The sequence below is a fragment of the Pundamilia nyererei genome, unplaced genomic scaffold (genome assembly GCF_000239375.1).
Source record: "Pundamilia nyererei isolate P.nyererei 1_Seehausen unplaced genomic scaffold, PunNye1.0 scaffold00020, whole genome shotgun sequence".
Lineage (NCBI taxonomy): Eukaryota > Metazoa > Chordata > Actinopteri > Cichliformes > Cichlidae > Pundamilia > Pundamilia nyererei.
Window position 1 is genome coordinate 1178001 of NW_005187421.1, and position 14226 is coordinate 1192226.

Genomic DNA, 14226 nt, shown 5'->3' on the forward strand with positions numbered 1-14226 from the left:
TCGGAATTGTTAAAAGAATTATGACGTCAGTGATCTCAAAAACCAAAACAGTATCAATTCATCCTTGACTGCTAATACATAGAAGAAGTTTGCCTTAAGGGCTCTGTGCCAACTCTCTTTCGTTGGGCATTTGAAAAGGGCAACATCATGGTTTAGGTTAAAATGCATGCTTAGCAACATGCACCACTTTACAAAAAGCTTGTCTGGTAATTAGCCTTTCCACTTCCTCTTAGATTTCTGGAACTCTAACAGAAATTTGTTATCTGATAAGATACTATAGATTTTGTTTTGTTAGGTTACACTGACTGATTTTTTTTAATCGCTTTCTCCAAATGGACATTCATACTCACAAAAAACACACAAAGAACAAACAGCCACAGCTGAAATCTTCATTTTTTCTGTTGAACAGTGAACTAAAAAAAATACCTTTTTAGCTATAAAATGAGAATGGGAGTACACAAAGCTCTGCAAGAGTGACTCGTTGCCATATAGTGAGTGCACTGTAAGTGATGGACTGTAAATACTCGCACAGCTTGTTGGTGGAGCTACTGTTCCAGACAGTGCAGGTCCCAGAGGTGCTGCTGAAAAAGGATTTTGTTTAATGAATAAAATCCAAAGTGATTCTGACAGGAAAAAAAATCTTACAATGGCAACTCAATTTGAGTTGATGCAAGGTCTGTCTTGCAAAAATATCTGCACATGATTGCTAATAGCAATCATTACCAAGGGCTAATACCAAGACCCATTAAATCTGTCTGTGTTTCCATAATACTATTTTATTTGGTCTGGGAACCGGCGGTGATTGGTGGGCAGCATGTGAGAAAGGTTCAAATGATAATGAATACAGATCAGACTATTATACCTTAGTGTAAGAAATTAATAGGAACTAGCGCATTTTTGGGCCTGGTAAACTTGGTGAAAAAATTATACATAGTGAGCAGTAAATGTAAGTTCATTTTAATCTGACTGAATTGAACTTTAAGTTAGCTCTTGCAAGGTGTGAGCTTTCACACACTGCCAACAGCTGATATGGGTATTTATGTGATGTGATTTCTAATTGTATAATAATTAACTTTGGTCTACTTGAGAGATTCATAAAAGATCTTATAGGTGGAAATCTGGCATGGAGAATTTTGTATATGTTTGTGGTTTCTTAAAAAGAAAATGCTCTGGGGTTGTGGTTGAACTAAAATGAAACACAGTCAGATCTTCCAGACTGTAGGACCTCAAATCTATTTTTAATAATAATGCATAAAAATAACCAATAAAAGGGACCATGAGGCATAATAAACATCCAGCATATTGCACAGGCATTAATGATAGCATATGAAGTCAGATGGACTGACCAGAGCAGATGCACTAACCACAGAACAATCATATTTCAAAGCTAGATCTGGGGTCACATTTTTCTAAAAAGAGACAAGAAAGGTTTTGCAGTTGCTATGCCGACAATCCTGAAGGTGTAACACTTGCTAGCAGTCTTGTCTTTAATGGGTTCCCTTAGACTTCATATCTATCAAGAGACAAAGCTTGACTCAGAAGTATTGGTGAACTTAAAAGCAAACTGACAACTTTAGTGCTAGCCACAATAGAAAGTTAGACATGATGGATGCTTTTTTATAACTAATAGAATAGATAATTGCAGCATTATCCTTTCTAGTCCACCAAAGAATACGATATACTGGTTGTGATTCATTCAGAATTGTGAAAGTAAAGAGTAATACACAAATTGAAAGTGCATATTAAACCTATTTGTCCTTTAGAATTTTAACTATTAAAAGTTGCATTATTTTATTAGCTAACATAAGTAATAAAATAATGCAAAAAATGTATATGGAATTGCAACAGACTGCCAAGAAGGCTAGAGAAACTGCAGACTGTGTGTTTAGTCTGATTTTTATATAATATCTATAATTATGTGCTTTTTGTATGTGGTTATAAATATTATCATTGTAAATTAAATTATTCTGTTTTGTATCAACAGTTATATTTTGCTGTAGCTTACTTTAGCCCTGCGACAGACTGGCAACCTGTCCAGGATGTACCCTCACCTCCTAACATATGGTAGCTTGGACAGGCTCCAGCCCCCCCACAACCCTGATAAGTATAAGTGGAACAGACTCAACGGCTGGTTGGGTAGATTATTTACTGTAGTCAGTTTTGCTTATATTATTGGATATTATTAGTTTAATTTGTACTGTTCATTTCATTTATTTTAATTTAAACCTGCAATAGATCATTTCTGGCCCTCTACCCAGTCGAAATTGTGCCACAGGCACATAGAACAATTCCAGTCTCATTACTGCAATGAAAGAAAAAAAAATATAGACACGCAATCCAAATGCTGATGCTGTCATTTTTTCTTAAGCTGTTACAAAGAACAACGCAATAATTTGATAATAAAGAGTTAAAGCAAAGCCTTTAAATCTTTATCCCTCTTTAACTACTCGTTATTAGGGTGTCACTTAATGTTTACACTGACTGATAAATTGATTTTACAGTTTATGCAATATGGAGACAGACCTGTATGGCACTTTTTCAGAAGAACTTTTAGCAACATGTTCTTCAGGGTTTCACTCTAATGTACCCAGGGATTTAAGTGTAATCACACCGAATGTTTAGTTCTCTCTGCTGCCGTGATTAAGACCAGGGCCTGTGTGTGTGTGCGGGTGCATCTGAGTGTGTTCCATGGGGCTCCATGGTGCTGCTGTGAGAGCGCTGACCTCACCCCTTGCACATATGTTCAGAGAGAAATCTCTTTCCTAGGCTGGGCAAATGCACTTTGAATGTTTTAAACGTCTGTGAATTTGAAACACAAGTGATAGAAACATGTATGTTGCAAATGATTATTATTACTAACTATGGCATTCTCCAAAACAATTGTGTTTTTATAAGCTATTCAACAAATATTATTGTTATATTTGCTAAACAGCTGCTTAAGATCCTCAAGTATATTAGGTTTGGATCAACCTTGTGTGCTGTGTCAGGCAATGCAATTACTTAGCTGGAACAGCTGTAATTGTGTAGCATCTTGAGGAAACTCTTTGCACCTAGGACTGCCTGCATTCTGCAAAGATCTACAGTGAGAGTCATTGCAACTGTAATTGTAAATGTAAATGTCATCATCTGACTCGCCTTAATGTAAAGAGATTAATTAATCATCTCTTTCTGTAGTGGGTTCCTGTTCTAGTGACGCTCACTTATATCTTTCTTCTGTGTGGAAGAAGGAAGGAAGATGCCGGTTCTATAAGATCTTTAAACTTCTAAATCAACACACCTTTTTTAGAGCAAAGGTCTGGGCACTTTCCCCTGTTCCTCTAAACCAGACTCTAAGAAGAACTGGGAGATACACATATGTTTTATCGCCTTAAAAAAAAATCCATCCACTGGGCCTATCTGTCCTGTCCAGAAATTCAGTTACATCTCTTTTGATGTCTTTCAAATAACTGTTAAAGTGCGAAATCATACATTGTGGTACTTGGACAGGGAGTTCTTAGCTCTGGAAATTACAAAAAAAATGAGAAAGTAGGATGTGCTTTAGTTGATGAAAACCAGTGCACGCCACTGAATGTGCAATAGCATTACATATTTCACTCGGTGGAATCCTGATTTTTATTAAATTGTACCACATGTCAGATACCTGCACTTGGAATTTCACCACATTTATAGGTGACAGTATGAACTATTTTCTCTGGGACTAAATGTGACAAAGCAACTGGCGTATACTGGTACATACTGTAAAAGAGTACATATTTAGAATTGCTAGAAATGGACTGCATCCCTCATTCCACTTGCATACAGTCACAGTCCCAAAAGAAATACAGGCTATAAAGTTAGTTTATGAACACTGAAAGTGGGCTGTAATGTGTTTTCCCCCCCTTTCCCCCAAATTTTGATGTTCCATCCATCCATTTGCTTCCGCTTATCCTTTTCAGGGTCACGGGGGGCGCTGGAGCCTATCCCAGCTGTCATAGGGCGAGAGGCGGGGTACACCCTGGACAGGTCGCCAGTCTGTCGCAGGGCCAACACACAGGGACAGACAACCATTCGCACTCACATTCACTCGCACATTCACACCTAGTGGCAATTTGGATTATCCAATTAACCTATCCCCACAAGCTGCATGTCTTTGGACAGTGGCAGGAAGCCGGAGTACCCGGAGAGAACCCACGCAAACACGGGGAGAACATGCAAACTCCTCACAGAAAGACCCCGGCCTGATGTTGGAATTGAACTCAGGACCTTCTTGCTGTGCGGCAACAGTGCTAACCACCGTGCCACCGTGCTATAAAATGAGAATGGGAGTACACAAAGCTCTGCAAGAGTGACTCGTTGCCATATAGTGAGTGCACTGTAAGTGAGGGATTGTAAATACTCGCACAGCTCGTTGGTGGAGCTACTGTTCCAGACAGTGATGTTATTTTCTAAAATAATAATTATAATTATAATTATTTTATCCAGGTTGAAAATATTCGAAATATTCAAGCAGTTAAGTGATCAGAGTTCAGATTTAGTCTGATGCTGAAAAAACTCTGAAGTGCGCAGTTATCTAAATCCACAGATAATAACAATATACACTATATAAATACTATACTATATAATGTTTATGGTTTATCCTGAATACGCCACCACATTGGCACATGCTGGGAAGTGATCTTCAATTAACCTGTCAATCAAATGTAGTTATTTTAGGTCAGAATTAATTTCTTCCATCAGTCCAAGGTGAAAGGTCTCATTTTGCTATTACTTTCTCAAAAGTCTTCATATGTGGAGCAATTTAAATCTAACAGGCTTAATAAGGGATACTGAGGACCGCAGAACCTGGAAACTGACAGACCAACGCACAATCTCAAAGCTTATGGTGCTGAAACCGTAATTAATTGAGAATAATTATTGCTTTCAAAGGCTAAATTATGTTAGAAAAGCAGTTTCAGATCCTTCTGAATGACTTGGTAAGAGGCTGGTTAAGCTTCATTTGAATATTTTTAAGGTGTAAAAAAAACCCCAAAATAATCTTGAAAATCTTCATTCATACAACTTGGAAATGAGCTACAGAAAAGAGTCACCCTTAAAAACAGATCTAATATAGATCATATTTGCTTTTAAAATTCTCCAGTGGTCAGAAGCAAGCAAACAGTTGCAAAAGACATTTGTTAATAAATAATTATATTAAAAGAAAAGCTTTTTCCAAAAAGCAAGCAGCTGAAATGGTCAACATGCAATTTTATTATTTATTTTTTTTGCTTAAAGAAAATAAAACATAAAAAAATAATACAATCAATACTTGCTTCAGGAAATCATTCCATTATACAGTTTGGCTTCCAAGAGTCAATGATGCAGTACACATGGTATAAATAACATGATGAACCCTTTTTCTAAAAGACGAATATGCATGTTTCACATGATATTAATATATACATGAGCTGTTCATGAAAAGCTAATCCATGCTGGTCAGGTATTGGGGAAACATATTTATTTTCATTCTACTCACTATTAACCAGATTTATAGATGATATATAAGCTCACACTGAAGGTCAGTATAAGAATGCTGTTATGGAAAAACAGAAACAACCTTTTGACCTAGGCTTAGCAGGCCATAAATGAAATGTGTTGTGCTCATTCCCAGCTCCATATTTTTATTCTTAGATTCTACTAGAGTTGCTTTGCATTATTCACAGTTATTCTAGTTCTTTTTGCAGCCAAGGGCAGACAAAACTACGTGAAACTGTCTGAAACTGCGTGTTTGAAGCTTTCTGACGCCTGAGCATAAGTCTTCAGAGGTTTGCTGATACACTGACCTCAATATTTGAACTTTTGACCATCTTCAACATGGATGCCCAACAATATAGAATTGTAATTTTGTAATACCAAAGCTCATATACTATCACAGAACCTAATAAAATAAAAGCAAAATACATTCCGAATGCGACCTTGTCTCATTTAAAACAACTGTTTAAATATATTATTAGTATTTGGCAGCACACAATTGGTCATTTCTATACAGAGTTTCTGGTCGAGCCCTCAAAAGCTGTGGGAACACTTATATTATTAAGCACTAAAGGAAATGCCAAACTATGGCATGACCTCGATTAAGATGCAGATCTGCAAGCAGTGGGGAATTCTCTATTTTCTATTACCTCTAATAAATATTCAAATTAATGGCCTAAAGAATATATTGGAATTGCAGAAAAAAATATTGACTGAAGGTTGAAAAGGCAAGGTGTACTTCATTTGAAACATTACTTTGTGCAAGAAAGTATTGTAATCCAGACTGAAGAACAAAAACAGACAAAAAAAAAGAAGAAGAAACTAGTCATTGATGTGTCAACTACACAAAAACAGTTATTTCCTGTGGATAATAACACATAATGGGAAAAAAGTAGAAATTAAAAATCACTTTGCTTATTAAAAAAAATAAAATGAAGATGATTCAGGTCAGTTCACAGACTATTACTCATAAACTGTTCAATTAGTCATCGCTCTAGATACTGGTCAGAGACACCCTGATGATCACAGGCTACTAAGAAAAAATGTTTATCCCCCAACCAGCGGTGGGTGGTTGCTGATGGCCATCGCTGGTTGGAATTAATCATAAAACAGGTACTGTGCCAAAACCCTCTTTGTGCATGCTTTATTAGCCACCTTCAAAGTAAAAGTTGTGCCTTATCACTTGATTCAAAACGGTGCAACTTTTTTAGCACACACAGCAATGTCCACCAACCATTCACCAACTGGCAGGCACTCTCTAGGCTTGTGTGACTGAGGCCTAGGATCTGCTAATGTTAGTAGTTTGTCAAAGAATCAAGCATCACACAGCCTGATATTGGAATTCTTACTCAATCCACTTTAGGAACACCAAAGTCAGCATTTTATCCTGTGGGAAATATGACAGTCTGCTATGCTGAAAATGATCATTTGGTAGTTTGAAAGATGTTTCTTTGAATACCAAAAGTCAGTGCAATGGCAAATAATTTAAATTCTTACTCTGTAAGTCACAATGGTTGCAAAATTTAAGGTCAGCCCATTCATATCTAGCCACTGCTTGGCTACAAATGTTTCTACTCTATATACTTATAAAGCCTTCAGTCTCTAAAGTCAAATTATATACTCTGGGTGAAATGAATGTGATAAGACGACACAAGGTTTTGAACATAATCTTTTGAGTAATTACAAAAGTCCGCCAATATTCAAACTTCTCAAGGTTTGCATGTGTATATACTTATGTAGATTAGGTGACCTAAGACTGAATAAGCAACCTTTTCGCAGAGCAGGTGGATCAGAGAAAATGTATCAGTCAATGCCATGCTGGTCATATGACTCTACAAATAAAAGAAACATTCTCATATAGTGAAAGACAAACAGTACCCATTATGCCAAAGGTGTACTGCAGTTGTGCCACAACAAATACAAGCATTTTTCATCTTCATCATATTTTCTCACATAACATCTATGGGAGTTATATGTATGTAAAAATGTTTACATCATGTCCGCAGCACTTTAAACCATTAAGAAATTATTGTTATGTCACGGGAAGTGAGGTATTACAAGTTTAGAGGCACTGTGCCAGTGAGTAAACAGGATCGTCTCCTCATTTTAAACATCTACCTCTAATAATCTGACAACATTTTCACTTGACGATTTGAAAGTCACTCAGGATGGACATTTTTTGTCAAGATAATGTTTTGATCTGTAAATGGTGCTTGTCACATCGCTTTTTGCACTCTGTATGTGAGATTTAAATTAAAAATGCAGCCTGTCTCCCAAATGTGCCCACTTTGAATTAACGAGTATGTCCACTCTCAGCTCATGAGTATGTGTTTTTCCTCATTTATTTGAGTATACACTGATCAACCATCATTAAAACCACTGACAAGTAAAGTGAATAACATTGATTATCTTGTTACAGTGACACCTGTCAAGGGGTGGAATATATTTGGCAGCAAGTGCACAGTCATTTCTTGAAACTGATGTGTTGAAGCACGAAAAATGGACAAGCATAATGACCTGATCGACTTTGACAAGAGCCTAATTGTGATGGCTAGACAGCTGGGTCAGAGAATTTCCAAAAAGGGAGGTCTTGTGGGGTTTTTCTGAAATGGAGCAGTTAGCATATACCAAAGTGGTTTGCACAAGAACGACTTTTGAAGGTTTGACAGGGTCATGAACAGTCAAGGCTCATTAATGTGTATGAGAAATAAACATTGTGGGTCATTCTTACTTGTCTTATTGACCAGTTAGTGTTTTACACTGAGGGCCTCACACAGACACGATCAAACAGGGCGCTTTTTATTTATTAATACTTTGCTCTTTCTTCTATAAACTCACACTCATACTGTTTCGGGTTCAGCATCTACCCAAGATCATCTACCCGCTTAGGCACTGAAGAGATTGGGGATCAGCCCAGCTGTAAACTGCTGAAAATATACACTGACTAAGACATGAAGGTGTCATTGCTGCAGAGTTTGTAGACTCATGTGGAGGGTTAGAAGTTGAGGACAGATGGAAAAAAAGGGGTAAACAGGAAAACACCAGGTAAACAGGCACTGTGACTCTGGAATGACAGGATTAGATACATACTAGTAAAGTAAAAGAGGAAATAAATAACAATAACTAAAGAGGGAAACACAGACACAAGAAAACACTTGACACAGGGGGAAGACATAGTAGGGCAGAAAAAAGGAACCACAGAGAAAAATACTACTAAAACATGAGTGAAAGCTCAAAAGTGAAGAAATGACTGATAACTACAAACCTAGCAATAACACTGAGAACAGAAGATTTTCTTTTATAACATTAATAACCAAAAACTACAAAGATAAAACAAAACCTCAAATCTCACAAAATAAACCCACAGACCATGACCCTGCCTCAAAGTGTTGACTTCTCCTCCAAAATTCCCTAAACCATAATCCAGAAGTGCATCTATGGAAGTTAAGCCCAGAACCTACAGCATAAATGGCTTAAAGGTGGAACTGGACAAAAAAGGGACTGTTTTAGCACTATAAGGGGGGCTACAAAGTAAATTGCAAGCAGTTTTAATGTTTTACAAGTCTGGAGCCAGAACCATGTTTTCTACCATTGTGAGTTAAAATTTTTAGTTTTGTTTTTCTATTATATATTTTCTGCTTTGTTTGTTCTGGTCATTTCGAGTTTTCTACTCTAGCTTATTTCTCCTCATGATTTTATTCTCAGTTTTGTAATTTAGTATTCTAAGTTTCAGTGTTCTTTCCTGCTTGTGTGCCCAACATTTGGTCTGTTTCATTTTTGGTAGCGCTTGTCATTGTCTGTGTTGTGTTTAGTTTTGGTTCCCCTGCTTTCTTATTTGTGATTAGTTTCAGCCATGTAGCCCAGTTTCCCATTCCCCTAATTACATCATGTGTCTATTTAAAGCCTCAGTTTGTTTTTTGTGTTATCATACTGTTGCCAGCTGTTTCTTCTCCCTGATTATGTTTCTGTTCTTTTATATTGACTTTTGTTTGGACCCTTATTAAAGTCAAAATGCACCATTAAAGGTGCATTTTGACTTTATTCAGTTTGTATCCCGTATCTGCATTTGTGTCCTAATTTACCCTCACTTGAGAGGATTATTAATTTAGCTTTTATCAGTCTCATATAATTCAGCTTTTTAGCCAAGAACTTTTCTTAAAATGAAAAAATATTCATAGACTGATGAATGACAAATAGTTGTGTTTAAGGGCTTTGATTGATGTCACTTCCAAACCGACACAGTGTTAGCATTAATAAGGCTAAGATAAATCAGGGATTTATCTAAAAAAGCATGCTTACCATCAGTATGATAGTAAGTAAGTGTTGAAATTGCTGTAATGGTTACTTTCAGGGGCCGTGATGACATATTTACACTTAGTGGTGCATTATGTAATTATACCTTTTCAGCATCTGGCAAGAAAGTGTTTAAATTCACCTCCCCTTTAGAACGCTTCCTAGCTGCATTTGCATTTAGGTTTTTTTCCTATTGCAGAACGGTCCCAACCGCACATGCACTAAGATAATGTGAATGTTTGGGATTTTTTTTTCATTTCTCTCAGCCTTTAAATTCTCTCTAGCCGTTTTCCTGACTGACCTAGTACATGACTAAGTGGACTGCTAACATCAGCAGTTACCAGGCCACAAAAACTCCACATGCCACTTTAAAGGGACAGGAAACAGCACAATATCAGCCATGCCAGGTATCAGTCAAAGTCAAACTTAAAAAAAAAAAAATTATACTGATACTGTTTAGACTGTGTCACAGTAACCCCACTATAAGTTCATTACCTACTTAAGAATTAAGATCTAATATAGAGGAGGAATTGCTATTCTCTGCACATCATCTGACTCACTCACCTGCTGGCTTAGCTCTCCCCAATATCCTATTCCCTAATAAAAATAGAATATAGTTTCTTGGTCCTTTTTTTTCTCAGTTGCTGCAAAGAATATTTCTTATTTCATCCAAGGTCCAAGAGCTTTATTTATGCTGCACCACCATACACAATTGAACAGGAGTGAAACTAAAAAATATAAACAAATAAACACAATAACGATGATGGAAAAAAAACATTATATAGCACAACTCCATATGCAGCTGTTTGATAATGTTAAAGTTTATAGCTGGTACTAGAGAGAAGTGAAGCTAGAATATATCAAATATAAGAATAAAAATGCAAATATGAAAGCTCCTTTAAATTCAGTCAATAACCTGCAACTAGTCAAGTAGAGCAATAAAAGACAAACACGTGTTTATATACCACAACATCCTTTGTATACATGACATGTGTTTACACTAGCAAGAAACTAAGACACAATCTTACTTTATAGTCTGTGGCTAACAAATAAGTATAGGCAGTGTCTCTGAAGGCTTAAACAAGAACAGTGATTGTAACAGATAGTTACAGGGACCCATCAGCAAATGTGAAGCTGCTTACCTCACCTACAGTAGTTGACTTCATTTTCTGGATCAAAGTGCGGTCCAGTAGTGGGCACTATGTATTCACTATGTTTCAGCAGCAAAAGTAGCATTTTCTATTTGATGTTCCAAAACAAACATTAAATAATAAGAGCAGCGGATGTAGTTTTCCATCATTCTATTGTTATTGTAGGGTCTTTACCTTACAATAAAAAGCAGCTTGAGGCAACTGTTGTTGTGATCTGGCAACATCTGCCTTGCCTTTCTAACTTTTTTTTCTCCAAACCACTCAACCCGAGTTGTCCTTCTAGTATACTTATTTCCACGTCACCAAGCATCTTCAATTCTACCTTCTCCAGCTCTGTCACTCATCTTTTGTCAATCCCCCATCCTGTACATTATAGCACTACCAGGCTTGATGCCATTTTTCAATCACATATTTGTGACAACTCCACCCTTTCTATCTGCCCCCCCCCCTTTTCATACACATGTATTCTGTCTTTTTTCCACTTCATTCCTCTTCTTTCCTCCACCACCTCTTCAAGCTCTCGCCTACCTCCCCCTACTTTCACTACAGATCAAAATGTCATCTGCAAATATCTTAACCCATGGACTCCCTGCTTGACTTCATGTGTCAACTTATCACCATTGCAAACAAGAAGGAGCTCAGAGCCAGTTTCTGATGAAATCCCACCTTGACCACATCTTTCACTCCTACCACACATCTCACCACTGTCTTGCTGTCCTCATGCATGTCCTACACCACCCTCTGATACCTCTCTGCCACTCATGACTCCCTCATGCAGTACCACAGTTTCTCTAGAAAACATTTCCTCCTATCTAATACTCTACATTTACTAATTCAGTTCAATTCCTCTATCCCTCCTCCTCCTATTTAAATGAAATTAAGAACATTTTTTATTTTTGCATTAACAATAATATCTACGTATACCACATCCTCAATATGGAGACCATCCCTTACAACTGTACAGAATTCTGGCTTGCACCTATAATGTGGGCACAGATGGTGTCGCTTCTCTTCAGCTTTATTAGTTGTCTTATGTTGCACAGGAAACACATTAACAGAGGAGTTGTCTGGTGTTTTTCTGATCGTACTCCCCCCAAGGCCTGTGTCTGTATCCTTTTGCTCTCATTACTGTGCCATCAGTGCCTCATCATCGGCACAGGCTTCCAACCCCCTGTAAACCAAAGAACCCAAACCATATAAATTACCTATTAAATATGTAACACTTCCTAAAAGCAGTGTGGTTTATGGATTATTTAAAGGACTATACAGGTTTTATAAAATAAGTATTGTGGTATTTGTATTATTGTATGTATTTTCAATAACTAATAAAATATGGGCTACCAACTGATCTGTGTTTACACAGATGTGGATAGAAAACAATATTCCATTTAAACATAAACAGACAGGACGACAAAACAAAAGAAAAGCAAAGGACAATGGACTCACCGCCTGAAGCTGGGTGCACAGGAACTACTCAATTACTTGAAAACCTGACACTTTGTTGGCACTGCTAAGCTTGTAAGTAACTATAGTGATGTCCACTTTAACTCAGGAAGGGCAATTTTATTGACACAGTATTGGCAAAAACGAAGAAAGCAGCCTGCAGATTAGTACTAAATTAGTTTGAGTGAAACAGCCCACAGAGTCACTATCACAAGTGTGACACAATATGCAGTGAGTCAGGATGAGTTAACTAAACCACCCTCAATGCACAGGCAGAAACGACCCTGACTTTCCTAACTTTGTTTGAGAGGTTTTTTTTCGAAGTTTTGACTACCCTGAAAACAGCTCATGATAGACTCAGTATTGACTTTCTCTGAATTCATTATGAACCACAACACAGGGACAACTGAACACAGAGGCCAAACCACAACTGAAAGTGCAAGCAACTGAAACCAAAAAACTAAGATGTTTCATTGACATATGGTTACACCTTACAGAATTCAAACACAGCTAAACTTTTTCATGATAGCTGTACAGTAATGAAAATCTGGTCTTATTCCAGATGGCCCACACAAGGCAAGCGTTCTCCTGAACATAAGGATACCAGTCTTTAATGAGACATCTGCTTTACCTTTAAAATGAATCACCCAGGCTTTGAACATCACCAATAAGTTAAGCAGTTGGCAAAACATGATGTAGAATTTATTTTTGCCGTCCTAAAAATCCATTTATCCATTTCTTCCTTACAGATTAGACTGTTTACCAGTCAGTCAGGGGGATGACATAGAGACAAACACAGTTACCCAAAAGAGATTCAGTTTCCAATTTACTTACCTCGTGTGTCTGCCGACAACATTTAGAAGGGTAAGAATATGTAAATAGCCATTTTTTCTTTGTACAAATATAATAAAATGCAGAAGCCATAGCTTGTTACTATTTGAATCTATCACTGCAAAATATTAATAGTCACTGATTTTAATTACCAGTGTCTACCCAGAATATATATATTTTTTTTAATTAGACGTGATAGCTTATGTCTTGAAAGGGTTGGGTTTAGAACAACTGAAAGAGTAAGAAAAGCTTTTTGAAAGTTTTATATATTCATTGTTTATTTATCATTTATTGATCTGTCTGTTTCATATAAACACTCATTACCTTGAGCCCATTTTGTAAAATATTTCAGAGAGTTATAGTGCACCGAAATAAAGGTAGGTTAATGCATTTAAGAATCGTTGTGGTCTTGCTTACGCAAATAAAACACGACTGTGTTAAACAGAACTTGATACTCTAGTGGTGAAGGCAAACACACATGCACAGAAAGACAATCGTATTGTTTGAGATGAAAGTCGCAACAGAAACCAGCACTTAACAATAAACTATTGGGTTCATGGTTATGTACAAGCATGACTACTGAGATGGAAATCCAAGAAGTAAAATCAAAGGAAGACCTCTACACCTGTTTTTTTGTTTTCATTTCCACTATGTGGTTGTCACAGTTAAACCAAAACACACAAAAATAAATAAATAACAGGAAAGCAGCAGTTACTTCTGTACCTGCACTGGTTCTTTCTTCAAATATGCCGGTAAATTCAGTAAAGTGTCAATTTAAAGTTACAGATGACATGGCACGTTACAAACCTTTGATCAACCTCGATTACATGTAGGGCTGTCACGATTGGTCGACTAGTCACGATTATGTCGACTATTAAAATTGTCGACGACTAATTTAATAGTCGACGCGTCGTTTTAAGCTTTGTAAGATCCCAAAAGACACAGGAATGAGTAGTAGGATTTAAGAGTGTAATAACGGACTGAAACAGAAGATGGCAGCACTGCATGTACAAGGATGCCA